Genomic DNA, 16,968 nt, shown 5'->3' on the forward strand with positions numbered 1-16,968 from the left:
TAAACAAAAAATGATTGATTTCTATAATTGGCTTAGTTTTTGGTGTTATTCAAAAGGGATCTAGTCCCTATCAGATTGGGAAGCTATGGTCAACAAACCTCACTGCTTTCCCAAAGACAGTTTGCACCTGACACCTCTAGGCTTTCGGCTGCTGGCAAAGGCTCTTGCCTCCCACATAGTGCCTTTTTTTAGGCAAGGTCTTGAAAACAAACTTACTGACATAAAATTTGCCAATCATAACAAAATATGGCTCATGCTGCTAAACACTAGGAGCTTAAACTAAAAACTGCACACCCTGGAAGCACTTCTATTATTGGAAGATGTAGATGTCTCTGCAGTCACAGAAACATGGTCCAAGGCCTCAGAATACCCCAGCCTTGCAAGGCTACAATGTTTTCCACACCTTCAGACCACAAAACAAACGTGTGAGAACCAAAGGAGGCAGTGTTTCTATCTATATTAGAAATAAATTCACCCCCTGTCTAGTTAGACTGGACAACTCAATGGAGTTACTCCAAGCTCGTGTTACAGTAGGTAAGACCCCCATTCAAGTCATAGCCAGATACAGATCCCACTCCATGAGTCATGATGCCCATGAAGACAGTCCAAATCTTACCCAACACTCTGGATCTAGGGTATTTCAATTATCCCGCCATCAACTGGGAAACCTACTCTAGCCCTAACTTGCTAGTGCAAAAGTTCCTTGACTTTGTTAACTCAAATGCCTTGAAACAAATTGTTCATACCCTGACAAAAGGAGCAAACATACTAGATCTGGTCCTCATTAACATGTCAAGCAGATGCACTGCCGCAACTGTTGGACCCTCATTAGGTAAATCTAACCACAAATCAGTCACCTTCGAGCTGGGACTAAACCAGAATTCGGAAAGGGCAAAGTATGACTAAAAAACTTCACCAAGGCAAACTATACCCTCCTAGGTGAAGTTATAAATGCATTCCAAACCCCACCCCCAGCTGGAAGTGGTAACTACACAGAAGCTTACACTACAGCCATGTACTATCACTTGCATAAGTGTATAGACTTGGCTGTACCAAAAAGAATCAAAGCCAGAGTCCCAAGTAAAACCAAGCTGCCATGGTGGACATCCAGCATCAACAAACTTTACAACAAACACAAAAAGTTGCTGTCCAACCAAACAAAGGCCAGGCCGCAGAAATGAAAAATCACCCTCCTCAGCCTCAACAGGGAAATAACTCAACTTGTCAAACCCTCTAAGAGCTTCTTTGAGAAAAACTTAGTAAGCACAGCCAAGGATAACCATAAGGCCTTTTACAGCTAAATACATAGCCTAAAAGGTAGGACTCAAGTATTTGCAGAACTCATGACCAACGGTATCAGACACACTGACCCCCACAGAGATAGCAAACCTGCTAGCAGATAGGTTTGGTGAAAATTTCACTCCCTTATCCCCTCCAATCTTATCACAAACCTTCCCCCAAACCCCACCCCACCCTACATATCTGAAGCGCAGATTATCAAAGCCTTGTCCAAGGCAAAAAACACAGCCTCTCTGGGAACGGATTGCATCCCTGGTTGTCTTCTAAACAAACTAAAACATGAACTAGCATCACCAATAAGTACCCTTTTTAATTATAGCCTAATGACTAGCTTTGTTCCTACAGAATGGAGAACAGCAACAGTTATTCCCCTCCACAAAGGTGGCCTGGTAACAGACCTGGAGAATTACAGACACATAAGCCTGACCAGCCTCATCTGTAAGGCAATGGAACATATCATTATGGACCTTATAAATAAAGACATAGGCAACCTCAAAACCGTGGATCCAACCCAATTTGGCTTCATCAAAGGCAGATCCTGCCTGTTAAATCTGGTGGATTTCTTTGAAAATGTGACCAGGGCCATTGATGAGGGCAAAAATGTGCACACAGCATACCTCAACTTGGCAAAGGCTTTTGACACCATCCCACACTCAGGTATTACTGAGAAACTTCACAAACTGAATGTAAACCCCTTTGCTGTAAGAAGGGTTGCCAACTGGCTCACAAACCAGACACACACTATCAAAGTGGGTAACTCAACATCAACTAGCAGACCTGTCACGAGCAGGGTGTCACATGGGTCAGTGCTGGGCCCCCTACTGTTTTGTATATACTTTTCAAAAGTTCAGGTCAAAACTAAAGGGTTGTGGCTGACCAAGTTTGGGGATGACTGCAAACTGGGTGCAATTATTGAATCCCCAGATAAGCACCCTTTATTCTCTCACCTTCTATGAAAACCAATCCTATATAGTATTCAACCATCCCAAACGCCTTGCTATCACCCCAATCTTCTCAAACCATTCTGCCCACTCATTCATGTCCGTCAACGCCAACTCCTTTACCCCTGCTAACACCCACCCTGTTATACCCAGATAAGTTAACACCAAAACTAAATACTACCAAAAACTGATAAATAAATTTCTAAAGCTCATAGCTAGTTTGCCCCACACCCTTACTATTGATGGAGATAGCCACCCCAACCCGGGTCACCATCCCCAGACAACACTAACTTTAATCATAATAGCTCAAACATAAGATAAAGCCTAAATAGACCCCCCAACTCACTATTGACCTGCCACTTAAACATTAGAAGTATCAACAATAAGGTCCACAACCTCCATGCCCTCCTGACAATCTACTCCCCCGGCATATTTTATCACACTGAAACATGGTTAAAGACAACTATGACAGATAATGAAATTCTACCTCCATGGTATAATATACTCAGGCTAGATCGTACTACCAGGAAAGGGGGAGGGGTTGCTGTTCTCTATAAAACCACCCTAAATGTTACTCTAGACAACCTTCAACCACCTATATTTAACATAGAAGAAATTATGAATTTCCAAACAACAAATAAATAAAAACAAATGTATAAACATAGTATGTGTCTATATTCCCCCAGATAACTCAGGGACCCTAGAAGACATCTTCTACTGGCTATCCAATGCATATCTCCAAGAAACCATTGTTCTAGGGACCTCAATATAGATTGGTACACCTGCACTTCAGAGACCCCAACCACCCACGTAAACCTACATGGTTTTACACAAACTATAACCTCCCCTACTAGGATCAGCAAGCCTAACAATAAAGAAGGTATCCTAGACTGGATACTAATTAATAGCCCCCACCATATGTACAAATCAGGTACTCTCCCTGAAGATCTAAGTGATCATTTCTTAATGTATACTATTAGGCATGAAGTTGAATGTCCACATCTACCTACCTATAAAACAATAAGAAATAACAAAAACTTCAACCTTAATAAATTCTCAGAAGAACTTAAATTATGCACTTGGTCAATTCTAAAATAACTACCACTAGATGAGGCAGTAACATACTTTAATAACACATTCCTGGCCATCCTTGACAACCATGCACCTGCACGCTCTATTAGAATGAAAACAAAAGTTGCCCCCTGGCTCACTAAAGAAACCAAACTAAAGATCACCCAAAGAAATAATGCCTGGAACACCTGGTGCTCCTCTAAAGCCCCACAAGATCAACTCAAATTTTGACAACATAGGAATGATACATATTACTAGACAAAAAAATATTTCTGTCATCTACAGCAGAAACACTACAACAAGCCACAGAAGTTCTTGGCAGGTATTAACAAACTCCTCCACCCAGGGCAATCCACAACTCCAGCCCCCTCAGTCCCAACCCAAAAAAATCACCAGAGTCCATTGCCAACACCTTCAACAGTTTCTTTACAGAAACCATCCAGGCCCTTGCTAGCAAACTTAAACCCACTTGTCCTAACGCTGAACCTAAACCCAGTGACATTCTCTCCTTCAGCTTCCAAAAAGTTCCAACTTCACTCATTAGAGCCCAAATTAAAAAACTCAAACCAACCACCCTTTCAGCTGACCTCCTCCCTGCAGACTAGCTGCAAAAAGCTGCTGATGTTATAGCATACCCTATCTCTATTTTGATAAACAAAACCATAAATGAAGCCTCTATCTGGAAAATATCACATCATACCACTCCACAAAGGAGGCAGCTCCATTGAGCTGTCAAACTATAGACCAATAGCTATCATTTCCCCTCTGGCTAAAATTATGGAAAAGTGTATCCATAAACAACTCTTATACTACCTTATTCAACATAATCATCTGGTCAATGACCAGCATGGATTTAGACTCATCTGCTTTCAACTCTACTCTGTGCCTTGCCAATACTCACTAACTTGAACAAAACTGATCTCAGCAAACTCTCAAGCTGCTACAATCAAATTGCCAGGTCTGCCACAGGAACTCCCTACAGGACACACCATTGTCAAAACCTAAACCTGTTAGGATGGCTACAACTCCCCAGGCTAATTCAATATAATCAACTTAGTGTAGCATTCAAGGTTATTAACCATCCAGAAAAAATGTCCTCCCTTAAAAACATTATTCATCCCTACAAAAACGCTAGGTCACTTCGTTCCACTACAAAACTTTTGGTTCAATTTGTTAAAGCTAACAACCTATCTGAAGAATCTTTGCAGATTCAGTAGGCAAAACCTGGAATTTGCTCCCATCTGACCTTACTCTGAACCCCTCCCTTAATAAGTTCAAAAAAAATCTAACCCAGTATTTTAAAACTCACTAGTTATGTCCTTGCTCTAACCCTGACTAAAGCCTCATCTACTTCCATATCCCCGCAATTTTTTGTTAACAATGACTAACCTCTCACAGTAAAAGGTTTGAAAAGAGAAACTGAAACATCTTTGCAGATATTCTGTATATAAGCTGCACCTATAGGTTTGATAAGAGAAACCATAACATATTTGTATATATTTCTGAATATAAAACTGTATTCTTCATAGGCTTGAAATGTGAGACTGTAACTTGTATGTTAATGCAATATGTTTGTACATATACTATAACTTGCTTGTCTTCATCTGTTTGTAAGTTTGGAGCTTTTCTTCCTGGGCCTCAGCTGAAAATGGACATGTATCCAGTCGGACTACCCTGGTCAACAAATGTAAAATAATAAAAATAATAATAAACAAAATGTCAGTATACTCCATGAGGGTCTTATGCAGACCAAAGACTGGTGTCTTAGTCACAGACTCAAACTGAATAGAAAGAAATGCATCATCATTCCCTTTGGCACAAATAATGTCCCAACACACTTTCAAATCAACAACAATACCATAAGTACCCGCAAAGTGGTAAGGGATCTGGGATGACAAGTTGACTGTGACCTTAACTTTGACCACCATGTGTCTACTGTAATAAGGAAAGCTTTCTATATAGCACACTTGATTAGTAAAGGCATCACCTCAAGAACAAAAGAAGTTATAACCCCTCTATACTCAGCACTAATTCGGCCCATAATTGAGTATAGCACCCCATTCAGCATGCACCATACAAAGCACCTGCAGCAATTGGAGAGACCTCAGAGATTTCTAACAAAGATGATCAAGGGACTCCAGCACATGCTTTACACAGACCAACTAAAGTCCCTGTCACTATACTCCATATTTTATAGACTTATTAGGGGAGACTTATGCCAGGCTTACAGAGCAATCTCAAACCTAAACCTAATGAACTCGCTGCATATCTGCAAATCAAACAGAAATAGAGATACCCACTCCATGGGCCTAACTATGGCCTGTGACTTAAATAGGACATGCTGGAGGGACAGATTTTTCTCCCAGTGGCTGCCACGGCTTTGGAATAGGCTACCAATTCATGTGAAACAGAGCATGTCTATGACACCATTCAAGAGAAACCTAGATGAGTGGATGGGGCACCATAAATGATTACCAGGGATAGTGCCCACAACTTTGCTGGATATGGGCAGTCATTGTTAAATGCAATCTCAGGTATTGGCTAGTATTTCTATATTATTACATTGGGATGAAATGGCTAGGCTTGAAATAACCTCTGGGTCGATAGCCAAGTAATCTCCTATGATCCTATTAACTTGACATAGTGTAGCAAAATCATAGTATCACAATGAAGGAGATACAGCAAGCACATAATATTATATTATATTATATATATATATATATATATATATATATATATATATATATATATTATAGGAGGTTCTATCAAAGCATCATATTACAATGTATGAGACACCAGTCACCATATCATAGTAACATAATGTAGCAGATTCCATCTGTACATGACAGGATCATAGCGTATGTGCCTCTATCAACGCATCATAGTATCATAATTTAGGCATTACCAGCAGCACATCATTGTATGATAGAGAAGAAGATTATATAAACACAAAGTATCACAATGCTAGTGATTATATTAAACACATCATAATATTATACTGTCAGATATTCTGTCAGCACATCCTAGCATAACAAAGCAGAAGATTCTGTCAACAAATCATAGTATCATAACGCAGAAGATTTTATCAACACATCATAGTCTCATAATATAGGAGGGTCTATTGCCATGTGATAGTATCATAATGTAAGAGATTCTACCAACACATCATAGTATCAATGTGGGAGAAACATTTGGCACATCATGGTATCATGTCAGACAGTTTGTCAGCACATCAGTTTCATAATACAGAAGATTCTATTAACATATTACAGAATCAGAGTACAGAAGGTTCTAGCAACACATCATGGTATCATAATGCAGGACAATCTGTAAACAAATTATAGTATCAGAATGTAGGAGATCCTATCAGCACATCAGGGTATTATAATGTAAGTGATTCTATCAACACATCATATTATCATATCTAGGATCTTAACCCTGCTTGTGACATAAATAGGACATGTTGGAGAGATAGGTATATGTTTCAAAGGGCACCCTTTCTTTGAAATAGGCTTCCCTTCCACATGAATAAGAGTTCTTCCCTGTCCATATTCAGGCATAACCTGGACCAGTGGATGGGAAATCAGAAATTCACCCCAAGTCTATCACCTATGTCTCTAATGGATAAAGGAAACATGTAAATGTATGACCGTGTGCATCCTAGCTTACACATACCCCTAAAAATAACCTCTAGGGCACCAAACTTGGATGCATTGGGGATGCACAGCTAAGCTAAAAAAAGCCCTTGTGGTTGTTAGTCTAGTATATACCTATGCACCTTTGAATGCACAGTATCAAATTAGACCAGGATTTATCATATACTACTGCCAATAATAAACTAAATGTATCAACACATACAGAGAAACATAGATTGTATGCGGATAAATATAAAGGGAAAGCACAAAATAAACAATTTATTGATGACCCAAAAACATCTTATTTAGAATTAGGAAACAAAGCAAAAGGAATAGAAACTCCACCAAGAGGAGAAGAAATAGGCCCATTTAGGAGAAGGAGTGATGAATACCCTGCTGAACATAGCCAAGATGCTGAATAGATGGAAGAATTAAAAGAAAGAGTAAGGAGTTCAAATGTAGAAGACATGCAATGGGTTGAAATAATGGCTAGAGAAATTGAGACAAAAGAAAAGCTCCTAAATGGAAAAATCCCAGACTAGTACTTAACTTCTAACAAAAAACATTAATATTTTACACAAAGATTTAGCGCTATGTAAGATTTACTAATATATGTGCATCCTGAACAGACACCAACCTGGTGAACAACAGGAAAAATTATACTGTTTCTCCATAAGAGTGAATCTGCAAGCCATCCTAGAATCTACAAACCAATACCTTGCCTTCCAACAATATACAAACTATATACTAGAATTGATGCAGACAGTGTTTATAGTCATTTAGAATGAAACTCAATTTTGACAGTGACAAAAGAAAGTCATGTGAAACAAAGGGCTTATTAAAGCCATAACAGAGAATTGCAAAAAAGGGGAAACATTTAAGTATGGCATGCTAGATTACAAAAAAAGCATTTGACAGCATCCCACATTCATGGATGAAGGAATGGTTACAGGTATATATAATAAACCCTACAATGATCAATTCCATTATCGGTACCATGAAACATTGACAGACCACTTTGCAGTTGAGCCATGACAAAGGGTAAATTATCCCAGGGATAAAAAAAAAAAAAAATCAAAGGGGATATTATGGGTTGATTATTTGTCACCACCACTGTTTTCTCTTGCCCTTAATTCATTAAGTTGATTACTTAACAGATTTTGGTTACAATTTGGCTCCCAGTAAACAACCATGTTTAAAGATTTCTCATCTACTTTTTGTGGATGACTTAAAACTGTGTAGTTCTTTGGGTGAGGAATTGAACTCACAACTACAAATGATTAAAACGTTCTTAGATGATATAAAAATGGTATTTGGTTGTGATAAATGAGCAAAAGTAACATTTAATACAGAAAACTGCTGCACCTAGAAATATCACCCTGGGACAGGAATGTGATATAAAGTAACTTGAGCAGGAGAGGGTGTTTAAAAATGTGGGAATAGATAAAGGATTGACAATAAACATGAGCAAATGAGAATGAACCTCAGTAATGAATACTTCAGAAGATTAAAACTGATACTGAAAATTGCCTTGACATCTAGGAATAAGGTCCAAGCTATAAATCAATTTGCTCTTCTTGTTCTAACATACAGTTTCAGGGTGATCGACTGGCCCCAAAAAGTAATGGATCAATTGGACAAGAAAACAAGAAAAATACTTCATGCTTATCAAATGATAAATAAAGTTCAGTTTATATATTCTTCACTCTGAAGGAGGTATGAGCCTCATCAAAACTGATTACATGCATAGATCTGGAATTGTGGGACTGCATACACATCTCCTGACCTCATCAGATACAAAGATTATTAATGTTTTAAAACATGGGGAGAAGTCTAAGATGACATCCGTGCTTAATTTAGCAAAAGCATTTTAGAGTTAATCGGAAATGGAAATCAAACTAGAAGTAGGCAAAAATCAGACAGCAATGTGTGCTAAAAACAAAAGAAAGGCTATAAGGAAAAGGATCAGATTAGAAGGAAAGAAATTTCAAAAAGTCATAAATATAGTGGCAAGTACAGAGATTGCCTGGAACAACCTCATATTGACCAAGATTTGACACAGAAATGGTAAGGAGAGGTGAAACAAAATCAAAACATGAAAAGCTAGTAATGGTGGCCCAGGATAGTGCACTACAAACACACTGATTTATAAAATCAGTTGAAAGGGTGGAAGAAACAGACAAACGCAGAGAACTGCAAACAGTCACACATCTTGTTACTGGGTGTAATGCATTCATGGCAGAGGTTCTGTATACTGAAAGGCGCAATAATGTGGAAAGATGCTTACATTGGAGATTGTGCAAACACTACAATATAGAAGTAGCTGAGAAGCATTGGAAACATGAACCACAAAGCATTATAAAGAAAGATGAAGTTTATAACAAATGGGATCACTAATTACCAACACTTCAAAACATAGATACAAGAAAACTATGTATACTAGTCCATGAAGAAAAGACAAAAGTAGCATTGATCACTTACACCCAGTGACGACTGTCTTACATACAGAGAGAGAGAGAGACAAACTCATAAAATATCAGGATTTGCAGGCAAAAATGAGAGCAATCCAGAAGAAAGATAAAAGTTCCAATAATAGCAGGAGCAATTGGTCTAATAAAAAAAACTGTTCAGTGTTATTTAAATATGCTAACAATACATTTAACACTGTATGAATTACAGAAAGATGCAATTCTGGGCAAATTGTAGGTGCTGAGAAGACAGTCTTGGCTAACATCAAAGACTGAAACAATACTAATTCCATGAACTCTAATCGTCCTATGACTTAGGAATAGGGTTCATTCCCATCACAGTATTTCAAACCAAAAAGGCTTGTAGAAATTAAACTGAGGGACATTCTATTAACACATCATACTGGAAGAATAGCTGGGTCAATCAGTGTCCTATGCCGGGACCATGAACCATTGCCCCCTCCCCCAAGCTCTTCCATTGAAGAGAAAAAAAATAAAGCACTTTACTGTATTAAGCTGATTGCTACATTGCCCCTCCCCAGCTCTCCCATTAAAAAAAATGACATTCCTTCTACTGGCACACCAAGTAAGTGGACAGATGCACTACACATACATAACCCTATCCCAGCCTTTCAGGTCCCATTGCTGCACCCTGCCCCAACCCTCCTTCAACACATTTTATTACAAAAAAAAATAATAATTTCTTCTTTTAAACTGCAGCACACTGCCTGCTACAAATGTAGCAAACAGTTGCTACAGTTTATACACTGCCTGCATGGAGCACTACAGTGCTCAAGTTTTAGTTAAAAAAAAAAAGAGATTTCTTTTTTTACTTTTAAACTGTAGCAAATTGCTTGCTATAATTTAGCAAGCAGTTGCTACAATTTAAACCACACAGAGAGTATCACAGTACACAGGTCAGACCACAATGCAGTACCGGCTTTTAAAAGCTAGTATTGCAGTAAAGTGAGATCAGGATCAGCTGATCGCATCCCCCACCCAACACTTTGCTCCCAGGGCAGTTAACCCTCTAGCCCCACCCTAGCTACATTACTGCATCATAGCATCTTAAGGTTGGAGATACAGTCAGCACATCGCAGTATCGTAATGTAGGAGAGTCTGTCAACACATCATACTATCAAAAATAGCTGATGCTATGAACACATCTTTATATTATAATGTAGACAATTCTGTCAGCGTATCATAGTTTCTTAGTGTATGAGATACCATCACCACTTCATAGTATAATAATATAGCAGATTCTGGACCGAAATCATGAATGCCTACACTGCTATCTTGTGCACAACACATACAGGTTAGTATACTATTTGGTGTTTATTAAACAGCTCTGCTCAAAAAAAAAAAGAGTAAGTGGCAGAATATGTTAATGAAGGCATAAGTAGCCAAATTACATCTAATTAAGCAATCCAACATGGCAGAGCTATTCATGAATGTATAAAGTGAGCATGTACACTTAGTGCTCCCTTTTGCCCTGAAATCCAAAACTCTTGGACTACAGCTATCATTACACATTTAAAAAAATGCTAGGGGTTGGTGCTGCCATCATTAACCCATACATGCAACAGGCTTTAATACAAGGTGCTGCTGCTGTCAGACCTTGTCGAAGAAGAGTATTTAGACCTCATTTGACTTATCATGCACTACATAACAGAAATTATGGAGCGATACAAGGTGAAGAGGGAAACACTACAGGAAATATGCAACCTCTGCCGCACTCACCCGAGGCCCTTGGAAATTATGGAAAACCCATCCCAGTGGAAAAAAGTATGTGTACATGTGCTTTCCAGAGACCTACACTAGATATATTAGGGGTGTCACAGGCCTCAGCTTCTAGAGTATTATATCAGTTTCTAAATGCAGTACTACAACATGCAAGGGATTATATCTGTTTCCCATTCACCACATAGGATAGAGCAATAACTATGCAAGAATTTTATGCAACAGCACACTTCCCTGAAGTTATTGGGGCCATAAATTGTACACAGAGAGAAATAAAAGCCTCACCTGGTGAACAGGGAAGGAGGTACATTAAAAGGAAAAGATGCCACTCTATAAACTGACAGATTGTTTATAATGCCCAAGGGATCATCTACAATGTGTGTGCAGATAACCCAGCAGTTTTCACAACTCACACATATGGAACAATTGTGAGCTGTGCACAAGGTTTGCTAGGGGGTGACTTTCCACAAGAGCATCTAATGAGGGCTACACGTTATGAATTGGAACCTTGGCTCATGATACTTATGAGCGACCCACACAACCCCACTGAGCAAGGATACACTAATTCCCATGTTCAAACCAGGAATATTATAGAATGTGTATTTCTCTTGCTCAGATCAAGGTTCCAGTACCTAGACACATCAGGAGGTGTCCTGTAGTATAACCCAGCCACCTCTCCCCAAATGTTCACAGTCTGTGCCATGTTACACAATATAATTCTCAGGAAACAACTTCAACAAGGACAACAAGGGGCAGGACCACAGTTCCCAGAACCACAGGCAAGACCAATAGCTCCAACAGATAAAAATGAGGATTCTGAGGGAGAATTACTAATTGCAGATGTGCTGGCATACTGTATGTAGGTGGGCACAACCTGCCATGGCTCTGGCTAAGTGGTAAAGGACAGCACATACACGTACTACCTAAGTGAAGTTCCTAAACAATTACAAAGATTAAATGAAACTGATGCTTGCAAAAGTCCACAACATTTACTTAACCGTGCAATGGTTGTGAGTTGTTAGCATCAGCTATAAACACCCCCAAGGACACATCTTGTAGCTGCATTATTAACAATGTAAGTGTGGAATCTATATGAACAAAGGGGTATATAACTGATTGCTCTCATATGCAAATACCTATATGTCCCTAAGCTGAAACATGTCTCAGGTGTACAATAATGTATGCAATATACAGCTATGGATTTTGCCCATTTCTGCATATCAAGCATTTCAGTTCACCACTGTACATAAACCAACCATGAGAAGGTCAGTGTTAACATTGTTTCACAACTATAGCAATAAGCAATAGTTAGCTATCTTCTTTGACTGCATTATTAAGAATATTAAGTTTACCTTTACAACGCTGAATCACAGTGGGGCGATTGCTCATATGAGCAAATCATAACCACGAAAATCAAAATAGCGACAGTTTTACATGTTCGAAAATCAGCAAATCAAAAAGTAGATTTGTTGATTTTTGAACATAAATGTCGAAAAACGAATGTAATGAAGTGTAAAGCAGGGGGGAAAGCCCCCCTGCACCCCCCATCTGGGGGGCTGCACCTCCCCAACACCCCCCTACTTTAATATTCTAACTCCGAGGTTGCACTACAGTGGGGAAAGGGACCATTTTCCGATCCCCACTATAGTGCAATCTGCCCCAAAATGCCGAATCTGCAATGAGTGAATGTCAATGTGCATTCGCTCATTGCACATTCAAACCTTTTTCCGTTCGGTGTTTGCAACTTTTCAAACTGCCTTTCGGACAATTGCTGTTCATCCTTGTGCAATACGCACACATGAAGGTAAACCAAATATTAACACAAATATAGTGAGGGTCAATAATTGCACAATCAATAATTCACAACTGAGTAGGAACAATAAATAAAAACATTTCTTCTGCAATAAATTTATATTAAAGCAAGCTTCTGAGTAAGTAAGCATTAGTTATCCACTATGTACATCAGACAAATAGGCAGCCCTAATTCACAAAGAGATTGGCAAAGGGTAGGGCACAGTCATCATCATTTGCTCAGGGTCATGGTGGGAGATACAGTAGGACAACCCTCACACCAAAGAAGTGAGTGTGTGAGTAACAGACAATTTATTCAGTAAGTATACAATTGTCTGGGCCAGTAGTGAGAGATTTATATCAGTCAACAGTAGTATTCATATAACCTCTGTATGTGTGTGTGTGTGTGTGTGTGTGTGTGTGTGTGTGTGTGTGTGTGTGTGTGTGTGTGTGTGTGTGTGTGTGTGTGTGTGTGTGTGTTTATGTCTGTGTGTGTGTCTGTGTGTGGTGGTATGGGCAAGTTGTTTTTCAATGTGCTTGTGTCTGCATAAACATAAATCAAGCACTGTGCTAGTACTATGTCCTAGAATCTCAGACAGGTGTAAGCCATGCATAGTACATTAGTAAGTTAAGTACTGTTGCCCGCAGCCATGAGAACTACCTCTGCCAGGAGATGCACTCTTAGTTGCATACACCTATCTAGAAGTCAGTGTGCTACCTAAATGTGAGTGATATCTGCTAACCAAGGTGTCATCACAACTATGTCCAGAACCACAACCATGTTGGTACCATAAATGGGTGTGGAAACCTCAATCACTCATGGAGTAGTGGAAGTAGTACCACTACTTCAGTGGGATCTGCTAACACCTGACAATGTAGTGGATCTCTGGCTACAAGTATGCTGACCCTCCCTCAGCAGACATTCCATTGCAGACACTGTCCAATCCAATGTGTCATTCATCCTGTCCAAGGAGTTACCCACACTGTTCAGACAGTCCCGCACATTAGAGTGCACAACATTTAACACTCAAAACTATCTCTTCCAAGTCCCTGGTGGAACATGCTTCTATGATGGCACTACACGTATGTTGTGTGGCACCTACTGACACACCAATGTCAGGAGAAGGGTGGACAGAAGGCCTCCTCTAAGCACCTCTGTCAACCCCTATGTGTGACACTTCACCCTCACAATGGCTATGGTGTGACTCAGCCAGCTCTGCAACTGGAATAACCACACTACCCTGATCATCTGTGTCACCCTTGACCTTTCCAATGTCTGAGGTCTCCATGCCATGGGTATATGTAGGTATACTGACTGTGTCAGAAATATGGGCAGGGGATGTGGGAAACCCCATATTAGTGTCAGTCTGACATTCTACACCCCCAGACTGTGCTCCTCATCACCGTTACCATCAACAGAGGCTACCGATACTCTGACATTAGGTGGTAGGAGTTCCACAGTACCACTGGCAAGATCATCTATGAAAACAAGTAATCAGCACAACAAAAAAATACAATGCAAGCTGATCAAAGTTATGCTATGTAAAACATATTTTATGCAATAACAGATGCTAACACAATGCAAAATGAACTTTCATGTATACATAAATCTACTTTATGTACAGTCTTCTTCTTCTTTCGGCTGCTCCCGTTAGGGGTCGTCACAGCAGACCAACTGTTTCCACTTCTTCCTGTCCTCTGCATCTTGCTCTGTCACACCAACCACCTGCATCCCTCTTTCACCACATCCATAAACTTTATCTTAGGCCTTCCTCTTTTCCTGTTACCTGGCAGCTTCATCCTTAGCATTTTTTTCCCAATATACTCTGCATCCCTCCTCAGCACATGTCCAAACCAATGTAATCTTGCCTCTCTAGTTTTGTCTCCAAACCTTCCAACCTGGGCTGACCCTCTAATATACTTATTCCTAATCCTGTCCATCCTCGTCACACCCAGTGCAAATCTTAACATCTTCACCTCTGCCACGTCAAGCTCTGACTCCTGCCTTTTTGTCAGTGCCACTGTCTCCAACCCATATAACATAGCTGGTCTCACTACCCTCTTGTAGACCTTCCCTTTCACTCTTACTGGTACTCGTCTGTCACAAATCACTCCTGACACTCTTCTCCACCCACTCCATCCTGCCTGTACTCTCTTCTTCACCTATCTTCCACACTCGCCATTACTCTGAACTGTTGATCCCAAGTACTTAAACTCATCCACCTTCCCCACCTCTACTCCCTGCATCCTCACAATTCCTCTATCCTCCCTGTCATTCACACACATATATTCTGTCTTAGCCCTGCTGACCTTCATTCCTCTTCTCTCTACAGCATATCTCCATCTCTCCAGGGTCTCCTCCACCTGTTCCCTACTCTCACTACAGATCACAATGTCATCTGCAAACATCATAGTCCACGGGGACTCCTGTCTGATCTCGTCTGTCAACCTGTCCATCACCATTGCAAATAAGAAAGGGCTCAGAGCTGATTCTTGATGTAATCCCACCTCCACCTTAAATGCATCCGTCACTCCCACCGCAGACCTCACCGTTGTCACACTACCCTCGTACATATCCTGTACCACTCTTACATACTTCTCTGACACTCTCGACTTCCTCATACAATACCACAACTCCTCTCTAGGCACCCTGTCATATGCTTTCTCTAAATCCACAAAAACACAATGCAACTCCTTCTGACCTTCTCTGTACTTCTCCATTAACACTCTCAGAGCAAACATCACATCTGTAGGGCTCTTTCCTGGCATGAAACCATACTGCTGATCACTAATCATCACCTCCCTTCTTAACCTAGCTTCCACTACTCTTTCCCATAACTTCATGCTGTTACTGATCAGTTTAATCCCTCTGTAGTTACTACAGCTCTGCACATCACCCTTATTCTTAAAAATCGGTAACAAAACACTTTTTCCTCCATTCCTCAGGCATCCTCTCACTTTCCAAGATTTCATTAAACAATCTAGTTAAAATCTCCGCAGACATTTCACCTAAACACCTCCATGCTTCCACAGGTATGTCATCTGGACCAACAGCCTTTCCATTCTTCATCCACTTCATAGCTATCCTTACTTCCTCCTTGCTAATCCACTGCACGTCATGATTCACTATCTGCACATCAACTTTATGTACAGTAATAACTATAAAAAAGATGTGCTTACATGTGCAGGTTGTCATGCAAAATCAAAACCAGATGTGCTCAAAGCTAAGAAAGGGAAATGAAACATGAATGATAAGCACTGCAATGCAAATGACACAAAAAAACAGAAAACAATCCACTTTACATCTGCAGAAAAAGGGGCTTCTCATACAAAAGTCTACTGTCTTATTTTCTTCCCCTATCTTTTTGTCTCTCTCTCTCTCTCTCTCTCTCTTTCTCTCTATCTCTATCTCTCTCCCTCTCTCTCTGTGTCTCTTCTCCCCCACCTTTCTCACTCACAGTATATATATATATATATATATATATATATATATATATATATATATATATATATATATACATATATCTATATATCTATATATATATATATATATATATATATATACACACACACACAATTATAATCTTTGAAAACTCATTTCTTCAAAAATTAGAAAGTAGACACCCACTTTTACAAAAGTGCACTTAACCAAAAGTGCACTTTTGCGAAAGTCATTTAACCAACACACATCAGTTAACTGAATCACAGTACAGTGGGGATAAGGAAATAAATCACTTTCCCCACTATAGTGCGATCTTGGAGTTAGTATATATAAGTAACAGGGGTGTGGGGGGTGCAGGGAGGCTTGCGTCCCTGCAAAAATGTATTCTATTTTGCCTGACAGACCTCCATTAGTTATATATACCAACTCCGAGATCACAATACAATGGCAAAATAATATATTTCCTTATCCCCACTCCCCCACTCTACAGTGGATCTAGGAGTTAGTATATAGAATTACCAGATGTGTGTCTGGAAAAGTAGAATTCATTTTTCCCCACACATAATTAAACTACAGTTATA

Source organism: Protopterus annectens, chromosome 3.part1, assembly GCF_019279795.1.
Source record: "Protopterus annectens isolate FY-2018-M chromosome 3.part1, PAN1.0, whole genome shotgun sequence".
NCBI lineage: Eukaryota > Metazoa > Chordata > Ceratodontiformes > Protopteridae > Protopterus > Protopterus annectens.